Source organism: Cryptomeria japonica, chromosome 7, assembly GCF_030272615.1.
Source record: "Cryptomeria japonica chromosome 7, Sugi_1.0, whole genome shotgun sequence".
NCBI classification, from domain to species: Eukaryota; Viridiplantae; Streptophyta; class Pinopsida; order Cupressales; family Cupressaceae; genus Cryptomeria; species Cryptomeria japonica.
Window position 1 is genome coordinate 731740610 of NC_081411.1, and position 13035 is coordinate 731753644.

A 13035-nucleotide genomic window follows, 5' to 3' on the forward strand; every position below is an offset into this window, starting at 1 on the left:
TCGATACTCGTCCAAAAATACATAAATCAAACAATAAATGTGCAAGATGCACTAAGCATGATACATAAGCAAATAGAAGTACCATTCTTTACTAATCTATCATTTCAAAGATTTGATCTCTCTTAATCATATAATGTATCATGAGCAATTAGATATCCCTGGAACACACCATGGGCAAGAACATTGTCAGAGTGTTTTTCCACCCAACCACAAAATATTATGCTTTTTGAAAATTCTTCTTAACATGAAAAATACTCAACCCTACAAAATAATGTCTATCAATTTGAAGCTGGCAAGAGTAATGGAATCTAGCGCAACATGATATATTTATATTCTAAGATGCTAGTGTAACCTGCATAATATAACAATTCAAACAATAAACACATACTAAGAAAAAAAATAAGTTTTGGCCAAAATGTATCTTTTTGAGCTGACTCTCAATAGATAAGTTTAAGTAGAGACTTACATTTCTCTTTGTTTCATATTTGACACTTGTCTGAAAATACATAAATCAAACAATAAATACACAAGATTCACTAAGCATACATAAGCAAAACATATGCACCATTCCTCACTAATCTATCATTTCAAAGATTTATGTTCCCTCTCAAGCATATAATGCATAATGAACAATTACACATCCCTCAAACAAACCAAGGGCAAAAATATTGTCAAAGTGTTTTTCCACCCAATTGCAAAACACTATACTTTTTAAAAATTCTTTCAAACATGAAGCATATCGAACCCTATGTGATGTTGTGTAGCAATCTAAAACTAACATACATAAATCAAACATTAAATATGCAAGATGCACTAAGCATGCATAAGCAAACATAAGTATCATTCCTTGCTAATCTATCATTTCAAAAATTTGAGTTCTCTCTTAATCATTATTAATGCATTATGAACAATTATATAGCCTTGGAACACACCATTGGCAAGAACATTGTCAGAGTGTTTTTCCACCCAACCACAAAATATTATGCTTTCCTAAAATTCTTTCTAACATGAAAAATACTCAATCCTACAAAAGGATGTCTATCAATCTGATGTTGACAAGAGTAATGGAATTTGATGCAACATGATATATCTATATTCTAAGATGCTAGTGTAACATGTAGAATATAACAATTCAAATAATAATTATATATAAAGAAAAAAAAGTTTTGGCAAAAACATCTTTTTGAGTTGACTATCAATAGATAAGTTTAAGTAGAGACTTACCTTCTCTTTGTTTCAATATTTGACATGTTGTCTTTCTCATAGTTGTTGCCCTTGATGTCAAAGACAAAGGTATATGGTACTCTTTATTAGTGGGTACTTGATACAAATGACACTTGATTGGTTTCTCAGATGTATATGGTACTTGATTGGTTTCTCAGATTGGTACTTGATAACTCAGATGTATGTGGTACTTGATTGGGTTTTTAGATTGATACTTGATATACAGTTTTCATATGATATCTTTGTCACACTTAATGACATTTTTTTTGTGTCACATGACAGTGCACATTGATCTCTTCATGAACTTGGTTTCAGTGATCATACTTAATTTGTTGATCTCGTCAGCTTGACAGTGACCTATATCACATATTGATGTTGATGGTCTTGTATATTGATGTTGACAAGATTTGATCAGTTCACATATTATATCTTGGTATACGTTGATGATATATCTTGTCCTACCATTGTCTTGATTGGCACATTGTACATTTGATAGTTGGACATGAATCTTTGGCATATGTGGTTATAGTATAAACATGTATAAGAGTGGCATAACAGTGAGATATTCTTGTTTGACACATTCTTTGCATTGGTATTCTTGCAAACGTTTGCAATGGTTTATGATGGTATTTGAGTATCAAAGAGAGTACAAAACATGTCTTGATATATGGATAGGCATACAGATTGGTTTGTATTGTAAATACACATCATTGCAAGTGTTATATGTTCTTGACATATGATTTGTTATGAACTCTTTTTGTTCATAAGGTGTTGCTATCTTATCCATTCTTGATATCAATAAGCATTGGTATCTTATCAATTTTATATTGACATGATAACAATACTTTATTTATGATATCAATAACTTGTTCTCTATGAGAATTTTTAATAAGTCAATATGACTTGATTGCAAAGAGTGATTGCATGACATAATCAAGATTGATGTGGTATAAGACCATTGTGGTCTTTGATCTTGAAAATTCAAACTCCTTGTGACACTAAGCTGGATAACATATTGGTGCTTTATGAACATTGTATTATTGTCGGCATCGTTGGTATAGGCCTCTACAAACCCTAACCGACATGATTATTGATCTTTGCTGAGAGCATAGGAAGTTATGGTGGTTTTCGAGCTAGAACAGAGTGTCGAGACTATGAAGGTTACAGTAGTTACATATTTCAGTTTGTTCTTCAAACATGGTGACAGTTTCTTTTGTGGTAGCTTTGTTCAACTCTACTTGCTTTGATTAAGGGTAACAAGTAATGTTTTTCTTACTTAAGAAACAATTTGAAATAAATAAAGATTTGGTTTTTGTCATGGGGTTTTCTAGTGGTTGCATAGTAGTTTGCAAAACCGTCTTATTTTTCAGTTCTACTTTGATTATAATGGGGTTTTCTCAGATTTTCGATGGTATAACTTAGTTATGACAAAGGTATAAAGGAGTTTTTGAAAAAAACAATGAAGTGTGTGTGAAAATGAGTAACTTTTAGTGAAGGGTTTTTACATTCTATCAGAATCTAAAAAAGGGTTTTTGTATGAAAAGAATGGTTCGAGCTTACTGTAGTATATAAAGCATATCAGTTTGCTTGCATAAATTATTAAGGGTTCTGTGTACTATATTTGTGAAATGTTACATATGAAGGTTTATATGTTGCTTTGTAAAAGCAATTTGATTGTATTGTTGCATAATTATGATCAGTATGACCATGTAACTTAAATAGAGTTGAGTGTAATGTTATATGCACAATTTTTGTTCCTAAGTCTCAAATAATGAGATGTTTAGAAAATGATATGAAATGATACAAAGATGAAACTTTGTTTTGCTGGGGAGGTATCTTTTCAGTGAGACAAATTTAATTTTCAGTAAGATATTATTAGTCAGTGAGGATATTCGGCTAGTGAGGCTTTGTAAACAGTATTTTTGCATATTAAGCCAGTGAAGCATTTCCGAGTTGTTTTTATTCTCCATGAGGGTTTTCCACTCATGAAATCATTGTCTCGTGACTTTTTTACATGAGTATTGTGTTTTATATGTTATATTTTCATCATATTTGTTGATACTAAAAGATTATATTTTTTAGTTTATATGCAATTCTGATTCAGTCATGTAAAAGTTAAATTGAAATTTTAATTTGACTAGGAACACTGATTCACCCCCCTCTTAGCGTTCCTTGTACTCCAATATGACACTCGTCTGAAAAATACATAAATTAAACAATAACTATACAAGATTCACTAAGCATACATAAGAAAACATATGCATTATTCCTTACTAATCTATCATTTCAAATATTTGTGTTTCCCTCAATCATATAATGCATTATGAACAATTACATATCCCTCAAGCACACCATGGGCAAGAACATTGTCAGAGTGTTTTTCACCCAATTGTAAAACATTATTCTTTTTTGAAATTCTTCCAAACATGAAGAATATCAGACCCTACATAAATAAAACTAAAACTGGCAAACATAATGTTGTCTAGCAATTCAAAATTGGCATACATAAATTAAACAATTAGGATGTCTAGCAATCTGAAACTAACATACATAAATCAAACAATCAATGGGCAAGATGCACTAAGCATACATAAGAAAACATAAGTATTGTTCCTTAGTAATCTATTATTTGAAATATTTGAGATCTCCCTCAATCATATAATACATCGTGAACAATTACATATTTGTGGAACACACCATGGGTAAGAATATTGTCAAAGTACTTTCCCACACAACCACAAAATATTATGCTTTCTTAAAATTCTTCCTAAAATGAAAAAAACTTGACCCTTCAAAAGGATGTCTATCAATTTGAAGCTAACAAGAGTAATGGTATCTGGTGCAACATGATATATCTATACTTTAAGATGTTAGTGTAATGTGTAGAATATAAGGATTCAAATAATAAACATATACTTAGAGAATAAATAAGTTTTAGCCAGAACATCTTTTTGAGATGACTATCAATACATAAATGAACCAATAAATACACAAGATTCAGTAAACATACATAAGCAAATATATGAATCATTCCTTACTAGTCTACAATTTCAAAGATTTGTATTCCCTCTCAATCATATAATGCATCATGAACAATTACATATCCCTCAAGCACAACATGGGCAAGAACACCACCCAATTGCAAAACATTATGCTTTTTTGAAATTCTTCTAAACATGAAGAATATGAGACCCTGCATGAGGTTGTCTAGATAGCAATCTAAAACTAGCATGAGTATGAACTTCGGTGCAGCATGATATATCTACATTGTAAGATGCTAGTGTAATAATATCGTCACATGAAAGAGAGTATAGAACACAACCATTCAAATAGTAAGCATATACTAAGAGATAAAATAAGATTTGACCAAAGCATCTTTTTGAGTAGATAAGTTTAAGTAGAGACTTTACCCTTCTCTTTGCTCCATATTCAACACCTATTTGAAACTACATAAATCAAACAATAAATACACGAGATGTAATAAGCAGACATAAGCAAACAAATGCATTATTCCTTACTAATCTACCATTTAAAAATTTGAATTCTCTCTCAATCGGATAATGCATCATGAACAATCACATATCCCTCAAACACACCATGGAAAAGAATATTGTTAGAGTGTTCTTTCACCCAATCGCAAAACATTATACTTTTTTTTGGAAATTCTTCCTCACATGAAGAATATCGAATCATGCATGAGTATGACTAGAAATCTAAATAACTTGAGTAATGGAATATGATACAACTTGATATATCTAGTAACTAGCAATTTGAAGCTAACACAAGTAATAAAATTTGTTGCAACATGATATATCTACATTCTAAGATGCTAATGTAAGAATATTATAATATGGAAGAGAGTGTAGAACATAATGATTCAAATACTAAGCATATATTAAGAGATCAAATAAAATTTAGCCAAAACATATGTTTGACCTGACTATCAACAAATAAATTTAAGTAGAGACTTACCCTTCCCTTTGCTCCATATTCGACACCTATCTAAAAATACACAAATCAAATAATAAATACACAGGGTGCTCTAAGAAAACATAAGCAAACAAAAGCATCATTCCTTACTAATCTATCATTTCAAAAATTTGAGTTCTCTTTCAATCATTAATGCATCATGAACAATTGCATATCCGATGTTATTGGGTTGAAGAAATTTCATATACGAAAGTAAATGCACAATATTTGTATATCATTATGATATTATGCACAAATATGAAAAATATCACAATCACAGTTATTTTATCTACATGCATGCAAGCATAACATTAGATAGTGTTCTAAAATAATACATAGCCAATCTACTTTTGTTATTCATCTTCCTACCAAATTCACCCAAGATTACAAATCGTGATAATATTTACTTCAAAACAATACCACTTATACTATCCTCAAATCATGAACACTAAAAATGCAATTCATATTTTCAAATGATAAAGAATCTTGAAAGTCAAATTGATCAACTTGGAGACTATATCCATCACTTGCTTAGTTATTCAAAGAATGACTATTCTCCTTAGGAATTGCTATTTTTGTTGTAGACAAGAACATCAACCACAAGTCAATGGGATAATTGAGAATCTTATGGTCAAAAGACTCAAAGTCATAGATTAAGCAACAAAAAATATATAGTTAAACATTAGAAAATGGTTTGAGGATCTTATGGTAAAGGGGTTTGGGTCTATTGATTAAATATTTACACAATATATTCACTTGGCACATGGGATGAAAAGATATTCAGAGCAAATTTGAGTAAAAAATTGTGATGTGAAAATACCTTCTGCCTAATATAGACAAGATGTCAACCAACGAAGTCAAGAATTAATAAGTAGATCTTTTCGGAGAAGCCATCACAGATCATCATACTAATAGTCATGGCATTTGAAGTCAAAATTAGATCTCCCAAATATGGTATTGAAGAACTCAAGTATGTTAAAGATGAAAATATTGATTTTATATTGAAGAGTTCGTTAAAAAAGTTAAATTTCAACCATTTGATGGCAATGTCCATCTACTTGATTAAGAAGCTATTAAAGTAGATTTATCAAAGTATATCAAGGTTAATCTTGCTGAATCTTTTAAATAATCTCCCTAGATCTTCAAACAAAACCACCACTACAAGAAACATGCCCACACACATATGCCTAACAACCTATAGAAGCTATCATTACCGATTTCCTTTCATATTATACAAATAGGGTAATTAAGCTCCAATTAAAATTGTTAATTATAGATTAATATAAAATATAAATGACTAAAGTTCCTCTCAATCAATAACTAATATTGAATTATATTATTTGTAGGCATGTGAGGTGAAAATGATGATGACAAACTATTGCAAAACCACAAACAATCTTAGTTCTACGATAAAACATTCACCATACACCAATGAAGAAACCTAAGAACATGCAAATCAATAAATGAAACAATAATACCATTCACATGCCAAGTAGGGTTTAATCTCCATTGATCTTGTTTGATATGTTTGCTCTCATATTTTGTATTGTGCACAAGAGCTCAACAAGGAATGGATTGTGGTTGTAAAGTTGCTTGATCGCTTGAAGGTTGATTTACTTATTAAGATTAGTCGTTGATTAGAATTGAAAGGATGAAAGAATCCTCTTATATAGAAGACACTTTATAGAATGGAGGGATAAGATTAAGAGGCAAAAAGATAAATGGTTGGCCAGGATTAAAGGGTAGGTAGGAAAAATAATAAAATATGAAGGGGGTAGGTAGAAGAAAATTAAAAATTAAATGACATGTGTCATAGAGGGAAAAAACTAATGAGTTAATTAAATAAAAAAAGATTTATTTAATTAATAGAGGAAGTGGGACCAATTAAATAAATAAAATATTTATTTAATTTAGGGAAAACAATATTTAAATAAATAAAAAATATTTATTTAAATAGGGAAAGGGCTAGAAGAAGATAAGCGAATTAATTAAATAAATAAGAATTTATTTAATTAATAGAAGACTTAGGATAAAATAATTGAATAAATAAATTATTTATTTAATTGAATAGGTCAATTTTAGGTGTCTACATTTTGCCCCTCTTTGAGACAATGCAGCTTGTTGTGTTGGCTCAAAGAAGATAAAATAAACTGATACAAAGTTGCCCCAAGATGGGAATGATATGCCCCCTCGAGAGATTGGTTGTTTTTTTTGAAAAAGATCGCAGACAATCTCTCGATAAGAAAGAAAGGCTAAGGAAATAGTGACTAGGTCACGCAAGTGAAAAACCAACTCAAAAGGAATCAATAAAATCACTTTTGTCCGAAAAGGCCAAAATTGACATTTTTGTGATAAACATACGCTGTCAATTGGATAAGCTACTGAGAGGATTCACTCAAATAGGTGCCCTAGGAAAGACAAATTGAAAACAAGGCTAGAATCGGTAACCATGCGATAGACATGCATTGCCAATTGGATAAGCTATTGAGAGGATTCACTTAACAGGTGCCCTAAAACATGTAGGTTTGCTAAACGGAGTATAGGATAAACCGTTGAATTGATAAAATCTGGCGAGTGCTATAGCAAGATAGGATATAGTGCAATGTGACAAACATATACACTAGGATGCAATGCCATGTAATAAACATAAGCACTAGGATAGAGTCAGATGAGCATCACTATGTGATAGACATAGGTACCACTAGGCTAGGATAGGATAAGATAAGCAACACTATGTGATGAACATGAACTAGGATTGACACAATTAATTTGATTGGATGCAAGAGTACTTGCTCCAAGTCTAGATAGCGATTCCCAATGACACAAAGGTTACAGACGGATTTGACTGTAGATGACCATGCAACGATCGATGCGATGGGATTGAGACACATTATGTATATGCTTGGATGGGAGAGACATAGGGCATCTAGTAGGGGTATTATGGGTCCACCAACATCACTAGTATGGTCAATAAAAGGAGGCAGACGAGATAATCTAGGGGATGGTCCTTCGAGGGATGTCGGCTACGAGGGAGGGTCTTCATCATAGGTCTCTTAGATCTCATTTTGTATCAATTTGTGTATGATGATGTAGACACCTTCAGGTGATTTTGTAGCCATATGACTTCAACATCATTGTATCATGACACATTATTTTTTGATATATGAGATGACTCGTTCCTTGCAACAATTATATGCATGTGTTCCTATGTGATGTGATGTTCTATATGCCTAATGATATGATGATGCAATCTATATGAATGATGTAATGCATTAAATTTTTGTACTTTTATGTTTATGTTATGCATGATGCAAACGTATATGCACTAATGCCAATGGATGCATGAACATAATGCTTATATTATGTACTAACAAGTGGTGTGTGCAAGATGTGATATTATTATGATTTCTATACACATATGATGAGACGAACTAACATATGTTGAAGCAGGTGAAAACCACATGAGATGCAAATATTTTTGGTGTGTCACTATTACTCAGTCATGTGATAGCAAGCTACATGGACTAAGGAAGGGACAATGGAGGACAAATTGAAAAAAGGGGGATGGAAGGTAGAAGATTTGGAGATGAAAAGAGCTTCTTGTGCTTTATCATTTGAGCTTTATTATGGAAAATAGGTTATGACCATCTAGATATGTGTTCAACCTAGAAAGTCATTGCACCTGTTTGCACAGAGATTAGACAGTCACAAACAAGGAATGCCCCAATTCACACTAGACTCATTGTGTCCTCATATCCTTGGACAAGCCATAGTATTACTAAGAGACAATCTATAGGCATCAAAATAGGTGCACATACCCCATCCTCACCTTTCTAGTCAAAGACATCCTGAAGATAGAATCTCTAGTCAAAGACATCTCAAAAAAGCTAAAAGACATGTCACCATAAAAGATAAAATCAAGAGAAAACCAAGACTTGATACCAACATCCAATGAAATCCTCAAGTTATTTGTATCTCTTGCCACATATGTTGACATGTTTGATTTCATGACAATGTTGTTTTCGTAATAAAGGACAGATAATGCTGGAAAACCATGCCATTTCCATAGTCTGCTGAAAGATTTGATTTGTTGAAAGCCCACTGCTGATTGCATCTCACCTGAAATTTATTGAATCCATGAAACTGATACTTTTATTGTGGAGAATAATGAAACTTTATTGTGGATCAACGATGCAAATGACCTTTTTTTATTGTGGATTGTGCACGAAAAGGAGGAATGAAAAGACGATGCTCCTCAAAACATGCGATGCTCAAGGCTCCAGTTCTGTCACTGGATTTAGGATTTTGCCCTAGTTTCATATTGGACATAATTTATTATGGAAGGAAGGGGTGAAAAGGGGTTTATTTTGAATGGTGAACCAATCTTAGGTAGATCAATAACAAGCCATGATGGGAATGGGTGAATTTATTATGGGATGATAGGCTATGAATGTGTGAAAAGTGAAAGGGTGAGATTGAATCCTGAAGGAGGGAGGAGCAAAGTCTCTACACATGGCGCTAGTAACCTGATTTTCACCATGGTACTTGCCCAAGGCACCACCGAAGTGGTTTTCACCATTGGATGAATTTATTTCTTTACTTTTTTCAACTTTTTAATTTTTTTTATTCTGTCACAAAGCACGTGCTTGCCAGGTTTTCACCATAGTGACATGTTTTTTTATTTTTTTATTTTCTTAATATTTTTTATTAGGATACTCTAACAAACTATGTAAAACCTGTGAAGGTGCATACTGTTAATAGGATCCTCTAAAGTTTCTCCATCTAGTGTTGAGAGATGATATGCACATGATCCATATGTTGTTGTAATGACATAAGGGCCAAGCCAATTTCGTTCAAACTTACCCTTCTTTTCTCTATCTTGTTGATTCTTAGGATTTTCTCTTAGAACTAAGTCACCCACCTCAAATGTATGAGGCTTTACCTTATGATTATAGCTACATTATTCCTTGACTGAATGATGTGTATCTCTCTTGATTGTCTTCCTTGATGAAGGAGATAAGGTATAATTACTAATGTGTGAACTACGTAAGCCCATATGCGTGTCACATAAAGAAGTTCGGGCATCCCTGATATCAAAGTCCCTCAAGGAAGTTCCATTAAAAGTCCATTGATGTGATGTATCACCAAAAGGGAATGTATGTGTGGAACAAGTGGATGACAGATGAAGGCTTATGATGATGAAAAGAAGTGAAAGTAGCATGAAATGATGGAGACTTAGGATCAACAAGTATACCTTCTGACTTGAAATTTTAGAACTTTTGCCCCCAGTTATTTTGGTATTATGGGAGATCAACTCTTGTTCTTTTTCCTTTATAGGATTTTTATCCTTGACTTTGATTTTTGCAAAATCCAATAGATTTTGATTTTGATTTGGATTGAAGGACTTCTCTTTTTTTTTTACTTTTAAATTTTTCTTTTCAAAGCTTGATTTTTGATCCCCAATAAGTAAGGGCTTTTGTAATTCTTGTTGATCCAAGTATAGGAGCGAAGTGGAAATGGAATGATTAGATGAAATGGTAAGGCTATATGAGTCCTTAAGAGGGCCAATGATATATTCAATATATTCTTTGTTGGAACCACTCTTAAGACTATTGATATCAAGAGTTGCTTGCATCACTATAGGAGATTTGCATTCAGACTTAGTAGCCACAACACTATGTGGTTCATACCCAATTTCTTGACATTACAAATTGTTTGTAGGTTGTTCCTATTGATGAAATGTCTTAGGAGATAGTGGGAGTTGATCAAAATGAAAGATATACTTGTTAGGTCCCGGAGACAATTGAGAGGGGGGGGGGGGGTGAATCGGTTGTCAAATAAATTCAAACCAAAAATAACTTAACCAAACTAAATGCTTAATACCGGTAAACCAAACTTTATGCCGGTAGACGATTTATCAGTTAATTGCAGTACCGGTAAAGATTAATGCATGAAACAGAAAGATAAAGACATCCACGACACATAACACCAATATTTGTACGTGGAAACCCTATAAGGGGAAAAACCACGATGGGAAACCTTACCCACAATCAGATGGTACTACTGTAGATAGTATGTGTATACAAATGGGGTCTGCACATGCAGAAAGGCCAAGCACCTAGAGCTCACTGCTCAATCACAAATGGGAGTCACACTGACTACAATTGGATGGTTAAATCCAATAAAAATGTACTGCTCAGAATAGCATCTTCATATGTTGGATTCAGTACTAGTTCTATTCTGATATGCCTTCACAAAAACTTCCTTCAACCTTCAAGAGATGTCTGTGTGTATAGCTCTGCTTATTTTTGCATATACCGAATTACAATCCTTCTTGTATTTGCATTTTGATCTTACAAATAAGATCTTACATTTATACCATAACCTAAGACCAATTTTAGTAGGTCGGCTCTAAAAGATATTACAATAAAAACAATTTACAAGTAAATCAATGATCGATGCAATAACCGATACAACATGTCGGCTTAATGCATTTATAACAATAATAAATGATCTCCATAGCGTGTCGTGCTGATCTAGAATAGATAAGCCTGTCGGTGCTTATCTTGGACCTATTTGTCGGTAACAACAAATATGCAATCACGAATATACCAATGAACAAATCTTCAAGACAAAGTGTCCAAATGATGTCTTCAAGTATTCTCCATGTTATTCCAAGTATCGGTGAACAATATATCCTGCTGGTGAACCAGATACCGATGACTGTGCATAAGTCACTTGCTTGTCGGTGAACATTGCCAATTCTCCAAGTGCCAGTAGGCTGACCAGAGTTGATAAGTGTTAATAGGTGTTGACATCAATGACAAAACCATATCAACATATCCAAAATACCAACAATACTCACCACATCCCATGTCTATTGTTGGTATAATTATTTATTCTTATAGGATATAATTACACTTTACCTAAGTTAACTTAGTATAATGCATCTCATCGTAGTTTGGATATGAGACACTTAGGGAAGTGTGCACACAAGGATGTAGCTTGTAGGAGAAATTCCACCTTTTGTGGTCTTATCTTGCTGTTACACTCCACATTCGGTGGGTCATCCACTTCTTGTGGAATATTATATTATTTCTCCTACCTACCCTTGTTTCTCATTGAGCCACATGTCATGATTGTGTGCTCACATATCCATTTGGCCTTGCATATATATGCAGGCCTATATTCACTGTATTGGTTAATCCAATTGATCATTGTATATTGATGAGAATATAGTTTGTTCTTGTCATATTGTTGTCTCTTTTATGTGCTTTTCATTGTACCCTTGATCTTGGCAAAATCTCACATGGTATCAGAGTCATTGGGGCTTCATTGATTGGTTTTGGGAGACATCTTAGAAAGCTTCTATTTTTAGATCTGAGGTACTGCACATTTTGGAGGCATCCTAAAGTGTTTTTAACCTCACCATTGCATCTGAGAGGTCGTTTCCATAAAAATCGAGTATAAACTCAACCTATTTTGGCGAAAGTCAAATTTTGCGTGTTGGAGGAAGTGTCCAACAGATAGTCTCTTCTGTCGGTAACACTAAATCTTCTACCGGTAACCAAAACATGTCTGCTAGTAACCAACCATAACAACTAGGGTTGACATCAATGATAAAACATCAATGTAACACATAATCAATTCATCTATATTGCCAACAATTTGCATCTACTACCCCATCATTAACTGTGTTCTTGTTCCAAAAGGGGTTTATCTTTCCCATTTGATTCCTCTTTATTGTCCTTGAATAGCTCAATGGTGCCTTGTTCAATAAGGACTTTCTCAACTGCCAATCCCTTTTCAATGAATTCCTTAAAAGTGGACAAACAAGATTTT